We start from the raw sequence: 12,329 nt of genomic DNA on the forward strand, positions 1-12,329 counted from the left end.
TTTTTACAGACTGAAAGTCTCAATCACAGGTTTCATATTTCAGGTCTATAGTGGCTATACGTTTTCTCTTAAGGTTTTGATAAGATTTTTAGATGTTAAAAAAAAGCCACGTTGCTTGCCTGGCAGCACAAAGCAGGATACAAATAAAAGATTTGTTTATTTTTATTTTTAAACAGTCCAAAATCTACAAGTACTTAAGCATACCCAAGCCTATTGGGTTTACACATGCTTAATATTGTGTTGAACTGCAGTTAAAAATTTGTAGGACTCACCCCATGCTACTGTCAGTGTTACTAACACTCAAAGAATTATAAAAGCTGATGATGTTAAGAGAACTGCCTTTTTGAGAAAACCATGCCATTATTTCTAAAGCATGGTGTGTTTTTTTCTATATGCTTAATAATTCCAGTCTCAATAATGTTTTGCTAGAATTATCCTGTCATTCCAAAAGTGTTAAAAGACAGGTCTGTAGCTTCTGGGATTCTGCTCCACTCCATCATCCACCATTGGACCATGGGGACAGGTTGGATCGTTTGGGGTGAATTGGTCTTACCTTAGGTACATTTTATCTTCTCAGAAGGATGTTCATTTTATAGATAAGTTACATATTTAAAATATAAGTCAGTAATATTGCTATTTTATAATTTGTCGATTCATTCCAAAATGTCATCTTAGCAACCTATTAAAAATATAGTGTGAGTCAAAATGTATGGTGCGAAAATCAAATAAGAACAGCTTTACTTTTGGATCATTCTTTTTAAACAACCCTGTAGTTATCCTGATACATTGCTTGATGTGTTTTGCAGTGAAGACTTCAACAGAGAATTCAGTTTGTTCTTCCTAATTAAATCTGTTTTCTTTCAGTAATCTTTTCATTTGTTAAGAAATTCTCACTTCTGAAAAGAATTTCCAAACATTTAATGAAACACACCAAAGAATCTCAGAAGAATATCAATGTGTGCTTTATAGATTATAATAAAAGGTTTGATTATGGTATGTAGATCATGAAAAACTATGAATCACAGTAAAAGAAATGGGGAGAGCGGTTACTATATCTCAAAATATGATAGCCCTGATGTGTAACCTGTACAGTGGTACCTCGGGATACGAAATACCCAGGTTACGAAATTTTCGGGATACGAAAAAATCCCATAGGGAATTATTGTTCCGGGTTACGAATGTTTTTTCGGGTTACGAAAAAACTTTTGGTGCTTTTTCGCACGGAATCGCGGCTTTTCCCCATTAGCGCCTATGGCAATTCGGCTTACGAAGGCTTTTCGGGTTACGAAAGCGGCCGCGGAACGAATTAATTTCGTAACCCGAGGCACCACTGTACTCTGGACAAAAAGTCACTGTCAAGACACAACATGGAAAATGTTTTCTATTTGGCAAGGGAATCTGGAAAGGCTGCATTTTATTATTTTGCTTTATTTATATCTGGAATGCATGTATGTAAAGCACGATTACTATCAGAGGAAACTGGGGGGAAAAACATCAACAATTTATTCAGATGCAATCATTTAATTTAAGATATACAGATGATACCATTCCTTTGCACAGAAAGACTTCTGATGAAAATGAAGAAAGTGCAAAAAGAGAGTTATAGTTAATATTAAGACAACAAAAATAATGATTTACATAACTTCAAAGTGGGTAAGACGTTACAATAGTTAAAAGATTTTCAATGCCTTGGTTCCATTGTTAATCAAAACAGAGCCTGTGGTTAAGAAATAGAAGAAGGCTAAGACTTGACAAGGCACCTGTGAAGAAACTAGTTAGGTGCAAAGATGTCATTAGAAACCAAAATCAGAATCATCCAGGCCACAGTATTTCTGATTTCCATGTATGAGTGTGACTGTGAACAGTGAAGAAGGCTGACAGGAACAAAAATTATTCATTTGAATTGTAATGCTGAAGAATATTTCTATAGATACCATGGACTGCTAAAAAGGCAAATGAATGGATCTTAGAACAAATCATGTCTGAACATCCCTCTAGAAACAAAGATGACTGAGTCTACTGTGCTTTGGATATATCATGAGACAACAGGATGCACTGAAAATATGATAGTTCTCTGTAAAGTGGCAGGTAGCAGGAAAAGAAGATCACACTACAAATGGACTGATTCAATTCAGGAAGCTACAGTCCTGAGACTGCAAGACCTCAACAGTGCTGGTGATTATCAACTCATGGAGATTTCTCATTCATAGGTTCATCCAATGCTGAAAATGACTTGACAGCAATTAGTAAGAATAACGCATTTCCCCATGAAAGGTTTGCCTTAGGATCTTTCATTACATTTTCACTTTGACTAACTCCCTGATGTGTATTTAGATCTCATGACAACTATCAAAAATTCAATACCACTTGTCTTTCCATTTGGGCTGGTAGGGTAACACCTTGAAGGTGTTTGCTTGTCCCTACCTGTCCCAAGTGCTTATCAGATTTACAAATCTGATGAAAAGCATAAAAAGTTATTTTGAGGGTCTGAAACTCCCTAAATGACAGCACAGGCTGGAGCATCTGGGGCGTTGTAGTCCCCAAGCATTTTCCAGCTTTGCTGATATGTGGGTTCTAGCAATCACACCTTAAATTACAACTCAGTTAACAGAGGCAATTCTGTACACAATTCTTTGTCCAGTCCTGTTTTAGTTTAACATTTTTAGTATAAATGATGCTATTTCTTGTTTGAAATATATAGTTATTATTGCGCGATTCCCAAAACAAGTATTACATAACAATTTACTGATGCCCTCACTTTATGGATTCCCAACTATAGACAAGCTCTAGCACAGTGGTTCCCAACCTGTGGGTCGGGACCCCTTTGGGGGTCGAACGGCCCTTTCACAGAGGTCGCCTAAGACCATAGGAAAATGCATATTTGCATGTAGCAATGAAAATAATTGTATGGTTGGGGGTCACTTCAACATGAGGAACTGTATTAAAGGGTCCTGGCATTAGGAAGGTTGAGAACCACTGCTCTAGCACATTGCTCTCACAAACAAATTCTGAAATACAAAGTCCTGTTACACACATTACAGTCATCTTGCCTCCTCCAACATGACTTGTGTTGTTGTTCCTGTCATCAGAGGAAATTGCATTCTAACCATTGGGGCACATTATTATCAATTTCTACGTTATGCCAATTTTGATGATAAAAACTCTCCAAACATTTAGAATATTCTTCCTAAAGGGTGAGTACCCTGAAACCAAATATTCCGGTTTACTTCAGAAGTATATTTAAATACTTAGCACACCCTACCCCTCTATCTGCTGGATATAAGGTTTCCTAATTAATATCTAAAGTGGAGCATGTGTTGGGGTAACAATGACCCAAGGAAATTAAAATTGCACAAGTGTTGAGGTCAAGCTGACCAAGGACATGTGAGACCAAGAAAGAACAAAAGACAAGCACTGATGGGTTTTGTTAACAATTCACATTCCTCTTACCTGCCTCTTTTGCATTTTCTCTTGCAGCGGAAACAAGGAAAAGCAACTGTTAAAACATTCAAAGACTATACAGTGGTACCTCGGGATACGAAATACCCAGGTTACGAAATTTTCGGGATACGAAAAAATCCCATAGGAAATCATTGTTCCAGGTTACGAATGTTTTTTCGGGATATGTTTTTGGTGCTTTTTTCGGCTTTTTCGCACGAAACACGGCTTTTCCCCATTAGCGCCTATGGCAATTCGGCTTACGAAGGCTTTTCGGGTTACGAAAGCGGCCGCGGAACGAATTAATTTCGTAACCCGAGGCACCACTGTACTCTGTTTTTCCTCTTGATGTCCCCCCATTTCCCTTCCTGCTCAATCATAAAAGGAATTGTTTCAGATTCCATAGATGCATTGACACTTTGGTGTAAAAACCATCAAGCTTTCCAGATCCTTTTTGTCTCCAGGAAAGCCATCAAAGCTTGTGTTACATCTTTTGGTAACACAGGACATACCTTGAGGGCATGAAATAGGGGATATCCCTCCCCCAACCCTAGTTATGGCTTCCACTTTCCTAGTACAACCCTCAGACGCTGTCTGAGACACTCTGCATTTTCCTACGGACCCCTCTCTTCAGAATCGTTAACTTTACAGACTGACTTTACAGACCAACCTGAAAGGCCTTCATGGGGGCAGAGTCGGGGCGCATGCCCAAATCCGCCCCCCCCCAGGCACCCTGACGCCATGTCGAATGATGTAGATGGCGCAGTGCCAAAGGAGCACTATATAGCCATGCCGCCATGCCTATGGCACCCTTTCGAAAGCACAAAAAGGAGCTGCTTTTTGTGGCTCCTTTTTTCACTCTTGAAAGTCTGGATTGGGGCTGCAGCATGAGGTTGCCATGGCCCTGATCTGGCTAGGAAAGGGGCGACATCCCACTGCCCCTTTGGGACCATGTGTCAAGCCCATATATCCCTTTGAACCCTTAACTTTCCACTATCTGACCTTGCAAACCTTCATTTTCTGTAGCCTTGCACAAGTCTCAAGGTTGAATCAGTTCATATTTGTGAGTGCTCCCTTGCACATTTCTAAATAAAAACACCCTATTTATCGGAAACTGGAGTTGCTCTTTTCATTTAGTACTGGTATACACAAGTGGAAAGGTCCCTGCAGTTACAGTCCACTTGAAGCCACCTTTGAGCTATAATTTCTCCACATTTAAAAAGAGATGCTGGCACTGCTGGTAGGGAATTGCAATTTCTCCCACCTTTTAGGATAACAAAGGGTCCTGTTCAACTTTTTGATTCTATGTTCCTTCATTTTGTATTAAAGCTGAGATGAAGTATTCCCCCAAGACACTTTAATTGGTGGGGCAAATTAAACTGCCTGATTATTATTAGAATAAAATGTACAGACTGGCCAAAATATATAAAAAATTCATCTGAAGAGTGCACTATGTGGAAGGACTTGGTCCTTTCTATCTTTTTTAAGCTGGAAAAAATGAGGCAGCCACTGTTTTTCTCCAAGAATATCCTTGGGACAATGCTATTTTCCACTTAACCATTCTGTGGTAAATGAGAATGCTTGTGGGATGTTTTAAATGTAGCAATCACCAGCTGAAGTAGTACTAAAGGTTTTCTTCTTGTTTAAGAAATTGAAAGGCGATATAAAAATTTCTGCTGCTGTTAGCCTCTGCTAAAATGCCAGTCCATATAAATTAATGGATTTTGAACACTTTCTTCATAAAAGTAAGTTAAAATGTCTTCTCCTACTCAGCCTTGTTTTAGTTTGGTCTTTTTTCATTAAAGTCCAAATGAAGCCTGTCTATGAAGACTAAATTAACCGCACGTGCAAAATATGTATATATAGAGAGTTCATCCATGTATAGTCCCCCCCCCCCCCCGAAAGAGCAACGCTGGCAGCAAAGATCCTTTTTTTAAAACAGCATCTTAAAAACACTATTATTTATTTATTTACTGTATTTATACCCCGCTCTTCAATACTAAAGGCTCTCAAAGCGGCTTACAGATGTGCATACAACCTCTTTATGTCATTAGAAACAATCATCCTTTGCTTATGAAAATGCTGAATAATTTAATCCCTAAGGAATGGCATCAGATTCTGTCTGATCTTGGAGGCTAAGCAAGGTAAATTCTGGTTAATGCTTCAGTGGGAGACCAACAATGAGGGAGACCAACAATGAACACCTGGTGCTATAGGGGAAGGAACTAAAAAAAGGAGGAAGGAACTGGCAGAGCCACTTCTGCGTATCCCTTGTCTAAGAAAACCCTGTGAAATTCAAGGGGTCAACAGGTGACATTAAGGCACATGCCCTCCCTTTGTGAAAACTGTAATGTTAACTAAGTACAGAAACAAATCTTGGATCTGAATGTTGTTTATGTCTAATATATACAGAGGAATTACTGTCTCCTGTCCTGCATACAAATCGTCATGTTACACATTTCCTGGCATTTCAATTAGTACCATGCCTTTTTCTGGACTTTCACATCTCTTAACAACCAGCATGTTGCACAACCCAGGCAGAACACAGGTTGAGCTAAAGATAGTATAGGACAGCTTTAGTCAGATATGAAAAGCTGCCAGATTTTATAATGCCAAGAACAGATGCCAAAAAACAGAAGAGCAAATAATCAATTTATCTGTGAAGTCATGCTAGTCTTGAGCAGACTTCTTTAAAGTATTACTTACACAAAGATGAGGTTTTGCATATAGAGGTGACAGATACTACTTGAAAGCACAGGGAATTTAACAACAGGAAATTGGGAAAGACTACAGATAGCTTTTAGCGTTTGTACATAATCACATATATAGTTGGAATTACAGGGAAGGAACAAGTAATGGTAACAGTATAAACTATGGAGGACCAAAACTAATTATGGTGAGATAGACATGAAAATGCAGACCTCTGAGAGAAGCAGAAGCAATTTAGCCAGAAAGTAAAGCAAACAAAAACATTTAAAAGATCTAGGAACTCCCATTTCAACACAATATGCAAGAAAATATTGCCATTAAATTCTACCTATAAAAATAAAGTGTATATGTGCTTTTAGAGTGTAACACTTATTATGATAATCAATTGTCCAGCCCAAATATATGTATATTTCCCCATAATAACCAAAGTACTGTGATAGGTAGCAAATAACACAATGAATATGTATATATGGAATTTATAAACACAAAATCATGCATTGTGACTTTCAGCTTTAATATATATATATATATATATATATATATATATATATATATATATATATATATATTCCTAACTCTTAAGCACAGAAATAATTTGCAATAGAATATTCAATTATTATTTTCAACAGTATAGTTAAAGACTTGCAAAGAAGACAATTGTTGTGTCAGACTAATAAATGAACAAAAGGGTGAAAGTTCCATTTTACTTACTACTTCACTACTCTGTCACATCCAGAAACAAAACAAAATATTTTGAAGTAATGTTTTAAAATACCAGTATATGAAGTATAATGAATAGCTGACAACTATGGTCTGAAACAGACAAGCCAAAAGGAGTTGCTTCCAGCCACTTCAGGGGTGTGGCTTTCATAGGATGCATACCCCAGAGCTGTCAGAAGCCCTTCTGAGCCCGCCAGACGCAGACTGAAGCTAAAGGAACCAAGAGAAACTACTCCTGCAGGTGGATAGGTGATTCCTCTATTGGTACGAAGTTGGGCCAGATAAGTCTTATGGCCCATTCCAATTGTACATTGTCCCTTCCCTACCATGGGTAAAATTCAAGTTAAACCAAGATACAATACTCAAATTAATCAGCAAACTTCAAACAGTATTGGCCCAGAGAGCAATGTAAGTACTGACCTTTGAAGGCAATTTGAGGGTGAAGCATAGGCATGGGGCAATATCCTACTACATCTTGTCACAGTCAAATTCCCGTGGGTTCAAGACCAGTGATCCTGCCTGGTTGGCCACAGAGGGGTTAACTAAAACCTGCTAATCCCCAAGGACATACACCTAGCAGAAGGCTTCTGGATGGAAAACTGTAAAGACAAGCAAAGCCCCAAAGCGGACAATGCCTTCCTCACGTGATTCATCAATTGTGTTCACTAGGAAGTTCAAATTAATATATCCATCTGTGGCTATACTGTGCTACCTAGCCTCATCAAAATCCTATTACCCAACTAAATCCAAAGAAATATAGCCATCCAATGAATGAAATAAATATCAATTATCTGGATTCAAGAGTTATCACAACACAATGCTCATTAAACAGTGCTCCAATTAGCCAGGCTAACAAGCAAATAAAACCCAAGCCTGCCTGTTAAAGTTGCAGCCTGAAGTAGGCAAAAAAGATACACTCCTCAGCCAATTATGGTAGTCTCCCCAAAAGTCCAACTTAGCCTCAAACACAGATAAATAGGTGGTGAAACCTATAAAGGGGCTGGAGGGCAGGTGCCATACAAAACAAAACAAAACCCATATGCAGTGAAGTACACAGAGGGAGATAATGACTGCCGCTGCTAGGATCATCCCATGAATAACAGTCCCCAACTAGATTATCTGCCCCAGGCCAGGAAAAGTAAGCAATTGTCTCTGTACCACCACACACTAAAGAAAGAGAGGGAGATAAATAATCCCTCCATAAATTTGAGGAAGAGAATACAACTGAGGAAAAAACAAGATTCAAGTGATATCTACTGAAGTAAAATTAATAATGGCAAACAAAAATAAAACCCCTGTCATAATAAACTTGTTTCCATCACATATTATACTACATATCAAATTACAGTTAAGTTTGACTTTCATATCTAATATGGAGTTGAAAATCTGAAGTGCAATGATGGTTATCATGTAAGAGAAGTAATTACTCCAGCACAGAGCAAGTCAAGCCACACCTGACAGCGTATTTAGATTCTAGTTCATGTATTTGAATGAAGTCTGTTCTACACATATATCAGAATAAGGTATTCACAGCCTTAAACTGATGCACTGTGTGCCATTTCACAGTGCAGAGAAGAAAAGAAGAATATTTTAAAATGTTCCCATATTGTTATTACTACTATTTATTATTTTACAAACTCTGCAAATAGAAAACCAGCATGGAAAAAAGTAACCTGCTATTTTTATTTTCCTAGACATTCAGATGAGACTTACCAGATTTTAGGCATCATGCCAGGACTGGAGAATGGAACAGATTCATGTGCCAGAGGTGGTCCATTAGGAAGATGGTGACTTGGTTGGTTGGTGAAGCCTCTGTTTCGTTCACTGCTCTGTAAAAGAGTAGAAGAATGCTTGAGAGAAGGCAGGCTTCCAGTGCCCAATCTTCCTTCTCTCTCAATTTGCCCAGCATTATGACTCTATCTATATTGTACACATAAGTCTAGAAAGCAAAAAACTTAGAGCGTAACAGCACTAGGCCTCTGGGGTAGAAAGAAAGCTGAGCTAGTGCTTTTGATCTACTGGGTATGAGGCAAAATGAACATAGGAGCCTTGTTTTATTTGTTTGTTTCCTGTCCTCAAATCTATGGAGAAGGGGTTGCCTCTGAGTGGATGTCAGGGCAAGCAATTAAAAACTGTAAGAGAAGAGTACAAATCTGGCGGGGGGGGGGGGGGGGAGGAGAATGGAATAAGAATGTTGACTCCTGCTTTGTGGATGGCGCATGGGATAAAACCCAAGAAGAGAGAACTGCTTCACCTGCCTTCCTGAGAAGTAATCAACCAAAGTTTAAACATTTTTTTCTTATATTTTCTGTGTCTAATGGAGGCACTGTAAGATAGTGATGAGGATACAATGCTTCCTGTTTATGATAGAAAACCAATGTCTAAGTAGTTTTATAAAACCCAAAAATTGAAAATGGGGAAGAAAAGGAAAGGATGGTATCAAGGATGCTAAGTGAAGGGCCAAGAGATCTGATACTGTAGTGAAAAGAAGTGGAATCCAAAATATCCCAAAAGCTGTAATAGTTACTGCCATTTCACATCTGCACCAGGAATAAGTACTCAAGTAATACCAAGTGCCAAATACAAAACTCTTTCAGCCGCACAATTCACAACATAAAGGATCTGATTACATACTAAAATATTTTGGACACCCGTGTCCAACTACACTGATTTGAACCACACAGCAAGGACAGGACAAACCTATTACAAATACATGACAAACTACTACTACCACCACCACCATATTAACATACTTCTCTAGCAATTAGCAGGCCTTGGTCAATTTATTTTTGGGACTAAATTTCCCAGAATCCAATCAACTCAAGATATACTTGTATACATAAATATATCCTAGCACCACACAAATTATAGGCACTGATCAAATTTTGAAGTAAATTACTATATTAAGGAGATATTTTATGATGTGAACTTGTTTTGCATTGTTATTGTATTTGTTCTATTCAGTTTCACAGTAAGCCACTTTAAGTCACATTTTTGAGGTAAAGAGGGAATATTAATAAATAAAGGCATTCAGAGATAATAGACATAAAACAACATGCCAGAAAAAGTGAATGAAGAAAGAGTTTAAATGAAATCATTATGATGGATTAGTTTTAAGCTAACAGAGGATCCATAAACTCTGAACAGGCTTGCTTTCATCACTCAGAACCACATTTTAACATACCAAAATAGAGAAAATGCACTTAGCAGCGTACTAAAAACCCACAATGGAACAAATCTTAATACATGACTCTTAAGTGATCCCCACTTCATCCTGAAGACTGATTATTTTGCACCTTCAGATCATTAGAGTTTTAGGTGAAAGCTGTCTCCCCAATCCCAATATACTTAGTTGACACTGCTTCCAAGCACAGTTCAATGCTGCTCTTGGAACTTTGCCACTCTGTGCTGTAAAGACATGAAGTCCGATATTCTGACTTAACAATCTTTCCTGACAACACAAAAATTTTCTGCCATTCTCCCACAGGTGCATCAGATTTAATGTTGGTGAAATAGATCTGTGTGAGAGCAAAGCGATCTCTCACTAGCTAAATACAAGTGATTCATTTACTTGCAAAATTTCTTAGTCTCAAAGTGATTCATTTCATTTTAATCAAAAGTAACTGATCAACAGGAAAGGTTTAAACAACAGGAAGAAGCATATATAAGCATTACATGCACAGTCTAGAAACATATTTAGTTGATTTGGATTTTTAAGGCAGTGAAAACACCATTTATTATATGCTGTTCCAGAAATGGGTAAAGATAAGCATAAAGGGTTTTACTACTGGTCAGCCCCAAATAATTTGGATGGAAGGTGTTCATGCAGAGAAATTCCTTTTAATGAACAGTTTAAACTATAATAACATCTTTTAAAAAAATGAGTGCATCTATGGCTTTATAAGCAGCATCCTGAACTTTCTCAGAAATAGGCCAGCTACAGGCGAAATTGATCACAAACAGGTTTGCTAGAGCCATTTGCACTGAGTAGCCTAGTACAGTGGTACCTCGGGATACGAATTACCCAGCTTACGAATTTTTCGGGATACGAAAAAATCCCATAGGGATTTATTGTTTCGGGTTACGAACGTTTTTTCGGGTTACGAAAAAACGCCGGCGCTGTTTAAATGGAGCCGCGGCAGAGCCGCGGCTTTTTTCCCCATTAGCGCCTATGGCAATTCGGGTTACGAAGGTTTTTCGGGTTACGAAATTAGCCGCGGAACGAATTAATTTCGTAACCCGAGGCACCACTGTAATAGGTGGGCAACATGCAGGTGCATGCAACCTACAAGGCCTCTGCATCCATCTGCACCACCTTGGATTTAGCAAAGGGGAGAAACAAACCAGCTTCTGGCTGCCCCTTTGAGTGCTGGATCAGGGCCATGGCAACGGCACGCCATGGCCCCAATCCAGCAATTTCCCAACTCAAAAAGAAGTGGCAGAAAGCCGCTTCTTTTTGCACCAGGACAAAGGCACCTTTTCTGCTGCCACATCGGATTTTCCACATTTCAGCAGCATGCGGCATCTAAATGACGCACTGCCCAAATGCTGCAATGCTGCCCACTGTGTCAGCATGAGTGTGGTGTGATGCTGGCTTGGAGGTCGGAGTTGGGGCGTGCAGCTTCCAGACACCATGCCCCAAAGCTGTCGGGTATCCGGCATATTTTGCCTGTGTGTTTAGCCCCAAAGTTTCCACTCCTTTTTGTGGAATAAGTTAAGATTTTTAGACATCTTCAAATACAGCTATACAACAATTGCAACATCTTGCAATAAGCATGTTTGGGAGTTGCAGCTGGCATACCATCTGTAGCTCACATAAGGTAATAATCATTACTGAGGTCACTTGAACTTCTACCAAAAAAAACCCCCCTCTGGGTCAATTAACATCCTATGAGAGTGTGATTACTCCTTTGGGGCACACAAACATCTAATTTTTTGATTGATTAAAACACCATAAGATACATTGAGACTTTTTACTGAACATGGGATACAATTTTTATGAATAAAGGAATGTTTTGTAGTAAACTAATGAGGACAAACACCAACTATACCATGTAGGGATGTACATAATTCTTCACTAAGGCTCAAAACACATGGGCCAAATGCTTAGATGTGGTGTTTAGATGATGCATGCCTGCAAAGTGGCCAGAAGCCACACCAAGCCAGCATGAACTGGCCTTTTAGGAGAAGATTTAATCAGCTGCAGACTTGGGTCTGTGGTGACAGCCCACTTTGGGAGTGGGCTGTATGATCACAGCGGTCCCAGCTTGATTGGGGCTAGAATGGCTAAAGGCCACTCCTTCTAAGCCCTTTGGATTGACCCTAAGTTTCTTCTTGAAGGAAGCAACATGTAATTATAGCAATTTTCTTTCCTCTGCCAGAAAGTCTTTTGAAAACCATTCCGTTTCTGAAGCCTAGTCACAATTTGGAACTTATTCTACAGAAGAAAGTCTATGTGGGGG

The 12,329-nt window shown here is 38.8% G+C and overlaps 1 protein-coding gene across 1 annotated transcript in view; it reads right to left on the minus strand.

Annotated features, from left to right (window-relative positions):
• Positions 1-12,329, minus strand: part of NRIP1 (nuclear receptor interacting protein 1) — a 103,363-nt gene that overhangs the window by 51,705 nt on the left and 39,329 nt on the right. Inside the window, exon 2 of the mRNA XM_042458094.1 lies at positions 8,581-8,696. The gene's annotated coding sequence lies outside the window, so the exon portion shown is untranslated. The remainder of the gene's footprint in view (positions 1-8,580; positions 8,697-12,329) is intronic.

This window comes from Sceloporus undulatus, chromosome 3, assembly GCF_019175285.1.
Source record: "Sceloporus undulatus isolate JIND9_A2432 ecotype Alabama chromosome 3, SceUnd_v1.1, whole genome shotgun sequence".
Lineage (NCBI taxonomy): Eukaryota > Metazoa > Chordata > Lepidosauria > Squamata > Phrynosomatidae > Sceloporus > Sceloporus undulatus.